The sequence below is a fragment of the Lactuca virosa genome, chromosome 1 (assembly GCF_052849685.1).
Source record: "Lactuca virosa cultivar CGN04683 chromosome 1, Lactuca_virosa_CGN04683_v6, whole genome shotgun sequence".
NCBI classification, from domain to species: Eukaryota; Viridiplantae; Streptophyta; class Magnoliopsida; order Asterales; family Asteraceae; genus Lactuca; species Lactuca virosa.
The window spans coordinates 26,893,919-26,900,230 of NC_136426.1; the positions used below are offsets into that span (position 1 = coordinate 26,893,919).

The 6,312-nt window shown below is 32.1% G+C and overlaps 1 long non-coding RNA gene across 3 annotated transcripts; it reads right to left on the reverse strand.

Moving 5' to 3' along the window:
• Positions 1-3,232: 3,232 nt before the first annotated feature.
• LOC145157333 (uncharacterized) lies at positions 3,233-5,796 on the reverse strand. Of its 3 annotated transcripts, XR_013737186.1 has the most exons (5): positions 5,379-5,796; positions 5,071-5,284; positions 4,823-4,885; positions 3,775-4,025; positions 3,233-3,656 (listed from the first exon to the last, which is right to left on the reverse strand). It is a non-coding gene; the product is annotated as an uncharacterized LOC145157333 (long non-coding RNA). The 3 variants fall into 3 exon arrangements; XR_013737184.1 differs by having other exon boundaries at positions 3,233-4,025; positions 5,359-5,796; XR_013737182.1 differs by having other exon boundaries at positions 3,233-4,025; positions 5,379-5,792.
• Between the last annotated feature and the right edge of the window lie 516 nt (positions 5,797-6,312).

Here is a 6,312-nt window from a genome sequence, read left to right on the forward strand (position 1 = left end):
GAGGCCACAAGAGGTGTTATGTTCTTTAAATAGGGGGTCAAACCCTTAAAAATAGGGTTTCATTCTGGCAGTCCTACTCGTCGAGTCGGGGCTTCCCAACTCGGCGAGTAGACATCAAAACCCGCGTCCCTCTCGATCTCTACTCAACGAGTTTGGGGCTACCAACTCGTCGAGTTGCTTTGTTAAAATAAGTAAATAAATATTTTATGCATACCAGGGATCTGGGCGTTATATATATATATATATATATATATATATATATATATATATATATACATATATATATATATATATATATATATATATATATATATATATATATATATATATATGCATTATCAGAATCATTAATTAGATAGGAATCAAATCTGTTGAACAAAATTATTTGCTATTATTTGTTAATCAATTGCATAGTTAAAAAGGATTTGTAGATTACAAAAATGGTATCTTTTCGGTTGAATAAGATTATTTCGTTGTTATAATACTCAATTTAACATCATTAAACAATTTTAACGGACATTAGCATCACAAGAAATTTGTTCTTTTTAGACTTAATTTATGTTAATATTTATATTAAATAATATAGTTTTATGACCTTTGTCTATTTATTAACATGTTTTTACATTTTGAACATACATGTTCGTTGAAAGTTTAAAAAAAATAAGGTTGAAGGCTTGAAGCTTTTAAAGATTAAATTGGTTTAATCCTAATTTTTAATTTGGAAATATATATATATATATATATATATATATATATATATATATATATATATATATATATATATATACTCTAATAAATGATAATTATTTTGTCACATGTCACATTCTCATTGATTTTGCCACTTGTGGTTATATATATATATATATATATATATATATATATATATATATATATATATACACACACACTCTAATAAATGATAATTATTTTGTCACATGTCACATTCTCATTGATTTTGCCACTTGTGGTTATTTTCACATAAATTTTTTCCACTTGACATTTTGTAAAAATTTTCCCTTTTATTACTTGGAATCTGTACTTATATATATACATAGGGTTAGGTTCATGTGAGACGGCCTAATTTTGTGAGACTGTGAGATGCAATCCTAGCCACTCATTCTGTAGATAAAAAAAACATTTTTAAAATGCAAAATAATTGAAAATTTTCAAAAAAAAAATTCAAATATTATTTTCGTCATTTATATTTTCCAAAAAAAACTATAAAAAATACCAAAAAAATAAAAAATAAAAAAATAAAATACATTTTTTTACATATTCTAGTAGAATATTAAAATATTTTACATATCTGACAAATCTAGTAGAATATTTTAACATTCTAAAAATCACATTAGAATATTTACAGTGTAATATTCTATTAGAATATTTTACGTATTTTAAAAAAAAAGCAGTAATTTTTTTTATTTTTTATTTTCTATTTATTTTTTTAGGTAATTAAAGTGACGAAAATAATAATTAAAAACAGAATTTTCCTATTTTTTCTTTTATTTTGCATTTTAAAATTATATATATATATATATATATATATATATATATATATATATATATATATATATATATATATATATATATATATATATTGGATTTTAGATAAGTTTTTCAATATTAAATTAGTTTAATCTTAAGACAAAATTGTAAGAATGGTTCTTGTGGTATGTCCAAAAATGCTACTTTGGGTCAAACAGGTTTGGACTAGCACCAATAGTCTAAAAGTTTTCATTTTGCTGCGGTTTTGGTCCAAAACAGTTTAAAAATTCTTAAAAATGACGAATTTGCCATTTTCCATTTGTTTTTTGCTTTTCTTTTTGTTATTTAATTATTTTCTAACTAAAAAAATATTTAAAATAAAATAAAATCTCTCTCTCTCTCTCTCTCTCTCTCTCTCTCTCTCTCTCTCTCTCTCTCTCTCTCTCTCTCTCTCTCTCTCTCTCTCAAACGCACGCAGATACTTGGCTCCTTCAGCATCTCAAGACCTCCAAGACCTTTTCTCTGGTGATTTCCTGTAACAGCACCTTCATAGCAACTCTGTATGAAATAGGAGATCAGTTCAAGAATAAAACACATGTGTAAGATATCGCATCATAGTTTGCAACCCAATTTAATTCCTAATCGAACAGATCTAGCCTCGTTTGCCCCCAATTTCCTCTAATTCATGCTCAAGCAAAGTCAATTCATGGTGGTGGTGGTGGCGGTGGCGATGGTGGTGATTGCGGTGGCGGTGGTGATGCTGGTGATGGGGTAGTGGTGGTGATGATGGTAGGCCGATGATTGTGGTAGTGGTGTTGGGTGTGTGTGTGCGTGTTTATGTGTGTGTGGGTGGGTGGGTATGTGTGTGCGTGTTTATGTGTGTGTGGGTGGGTGGGTGTGTGTGTGTGTGTGTGTGTGTGTGTGTGTGTTTGTGTGTGTATGTGTTTGTGGGGGTGTAGGTGTGAGTGAAGGTTAGGGTGGGTGTATATTTGTGGGGGTGGGTGTGTGTGGGGGAGTGGGGGTTGGGGTGGGTGTTTGTTTATGGATGTGTGTGCGTGTGTGTGTGTGTATGTTTGTGGGGGTGGGTGTGGCTGTGTGTTTGTGTGTGTGTGTGGGGGGGGGGGGGGGAGGGGGGAGGGGTGGGGGTTTGGGTAGGTGTGTTTTTGTATGTGTGTGTGTGGGGGGGAGGGGGGGTGAGATGGGGGGAGGGGGCTTGGGAGTGGATAGGTAGGGGTGTGGTGGATTGGAAATGTTAAGATGGGGGTAGGTAGAGGTGGGAGTAAATGTGTGTTTATATTTTAGAAATATTTTGGAATTAAAAAAATATGGAAAACAATAATTAATGGTTTTCCAAAAATTTCCTGCTTCTTTGTAATTTTAGAAAACAGAAAATTTTCATTTTCCGTGGAAATTTTAAAAAAATAGACGAACTAAACGTGTTTTCAAAATTTTCATTTTTTTGGAAAATTTTTCCGGAAAACGACTTATTTTTCCACAACTAAACGCACCCTTACCTTTTTTTTTTCTTTCGAAAAACTCTTATATATGGCAGGTATTTTTTTCCTTTCATAAAATAAAAAAATAAAAAGCCTTTTTCAGAAAATAAAATAAAGTTTATGTTTAACTAGAGAAACCACATATATAATGCATTTTTTAATTTTAACTAGGGAAGATGCCATGCTCCGCATGGATCAGAAAGGGTTTTGTTTTCCACAATGAAACGGAATGCAGTTATTGCAACCAAACATGCAATGGAATAGAATCTCATATTACAATTCTGCTAGAATTCATGAACCAAACAAACCCTAGAAGCATAAAAGGACAGATGAATGAATATAAATGAAACATTACTTTCTTATCACATGTTCCAGTTAGTTGATGGAGAGTGAATCCAACAACAAAATCCATGGACTTCTGAATTTTGATCCTAAGCCTTCACCACAGTGACAATATATCAAGCTAAGATTGATGATTTTAAAGAATGACTTGCCACTAAACAATGGGGAAAGCCACATATTTGCAAGAAAATTTGTCCTTTTTCTTCATCCAGTTCAACATCTTTTCTTTGTTGGAGTCAATGTTGTCCTATTTGCTTTATCATCATCAGTTCGACTTATCAGCCCATGTTGGACAATCAGCAAGATAGATAATATACATTAGAGAAACTTCATCTGTAGTTAATAAGAACAACATGATCTGCAGCCTTAGTAGTTGGTGCGATCATTCATTTTTAATTTGTGTTTATTAATCAAACTTATGGTAAAATTTAAAAGACTCAAAGTAACTCACCATTTTCCTTTTAACCTCTTCAATCTCCTTTAGATGTGATAAATTTACCTTCTCCTTATAACATCTTTCATTGTACCCAGGTTCACCCAATTTTATTTATGGAAAAAAAAAATAAGGAAAAGTTAAAATGGTTTAATATGTAACAGCTGAAACAAGAGGAATGTCAACAGGGCCAGTCCTGTCATAAAAGTCTGCATCTTCATGAGGAAGTGGTGATAATCTAGAGTTTGCAGCAGAAGGAACACTCCTCTCTGCAAAATCAAGTTAAATTCACATAAAGATTTAAAGTAAAAGAGTTCACATACGCATATAATAAAAAACCCAAAATGAAAAGGGACTGTATAATAATTAAAAATAGCATGAAAAAACAAAAAGGGATTAGACTCACTGGAAATTTGGTCTGGTGATGAAAATTAAAGCATTTGTATAGTTAAGTGGTTTTGCCCTTTTGACTTAATTAAGGGTCGCTTCACTATATTGAATTTAATGAACAAAAGAAGATCAAAAATCTTTACAATCACCATAGAACTTAATATCATAAGCAGGCACATCATGTCCATGAAGTAAACAATTTGGTTCACCTAAAAATAAACTAAAACAGGAGTGGTAAGCAAATACACATCCAAACAAAGGGTAAATTGGTATTTTGACCATTACTGATGCAAAAAAGGCAATCAAACAATCAAACATCACTTACTGTTAGAGCCCTAGAGTTACCAAATCCTAATGGATGCATAACCAAATGAAAGCAAAATTATAATTAGATACACCCTGCAATCCACTCATAAACCAACACAGGCATATACATATATGGAAAGACAAAGCGATAGCTTATATCCTCATTTTTCCTGAAAAAAAAAACTAATAAGAGCATCAATCCAACATTTGACAGCAAACAGGTCAAGCAAGAATTCACACAAAATAATAGGAAAAACAATGACATCTCTACTGGTGTACTCAAGTTAGTTGAAGTAAATCCATACATGTAGGTTGTACTTTCTAATCTGATAGAGACAAAACTGACCTTTCAATATGAGACAAGACTAACCTTGAAATATGAGACGTAGCTTGTACTTTGTATATGTATTTTGTCATCTGAGATCAGGAACACCTGATCGGAGAAGAAACAGCAAGAAGATGGATGTGAATTACACAAAATCGGTAAAACCTAGCTTCAAAATAAATGCAATGAAACAAATTATAAACAAAAATTGAAGAAGAATAGGGGCAAACGAAAGTGTTTATAACAAAACATACTAAAACAACTGGAAATATAAAACACCAAGTGGATTGTACCTGAATCAATCGTTCGTCTCCTTTTGCTTATATAAACCCCTAAGTATATTCTTAGGTCAACCCGCTATTAACAAAACATGAACGACTACACCTCCTGATGGGCCGCCGTCTCCGAAACACCCCCAAATCGGAAACAATAGATGCTTTGGACTCCTTCAACCGACCTACCAATTGCACTCATGGATTTCCACTTCTCTCCAACAGCTTTCACAACCTATAAATCGCATAAAATCAAGATTAAAAGAATGTCAAAATCCAAAAATGGAACATGCAGGAATGAAAGCATACAATTGAAAAAACCCTTGTACCCATCGTCTTCAAACAGGCGGCGACTTCACCGAAAGAGCACGTACAATTAGAGGTGGTCTCCTAAAAGAGAAAATAACAGGAATGGAATCGATCGACATCCGTATATGTCTAAGTAAGACCGGAGAAGAAATTTATGGCGTCGTTTAGAGTTCGACGCAGGCGGAAGTAAAAGGAACGTCTATTGAAAAATCTATTGCGTCGTTTGATGGAGGAACGTCTAATGGAGGAGCTACAGATAACATGAAGCGGTGGGAAAAAAAAGGTTCGAGAAGCAGTGAAGAAGTAGAAGAGAAGCAGTGGAAACAGATGTTGGGTGAGAGAGTCGGTGGGGAAGTTCGAAGATGAGACGGTGGAAGGATCGGGGAGTGAGGCGATGGAAAATAAGAGAAGATAAGGCTGAAGTGGTGACTAACCATGTAAGATAACCCATGAACAGTACCTGTGGTCAGGTACTGAACATAAAATTAATATATATAAACAATATGATATTAGACTTAGGTTATTCAATTAAAACTAATTATTGTGTTATTGTATGTATAAATGTGGACCAATCATTTTACTTATTTTAAGAAAGTGATTAATACATATTATTGAATTAAAAATAATTGAAAAATACCATCCAATTTAAGTAGAAGGATATTTTAGTCAATTAATACATATTTAATACAGAAAACTTGCATATTTTAAGGGATCATAGATTCTATTAATTTTAAAAATCTGATTTTTACTAATTATAAGGTTTTTAATTCGGACATTCTGACATAATATGTTTGAGTATGTTCAAAAATAATAATATTCTAGAATAACAAATTTTCTTGATTATGACTTTAAAAATTTCTTGTAGAATAACAAATTCTCGAACCAGCAATTGAAGAATTAAAACAAAAATTACATTATTTCTTATAGAATACATGTAACAATTGTTAAGAATTA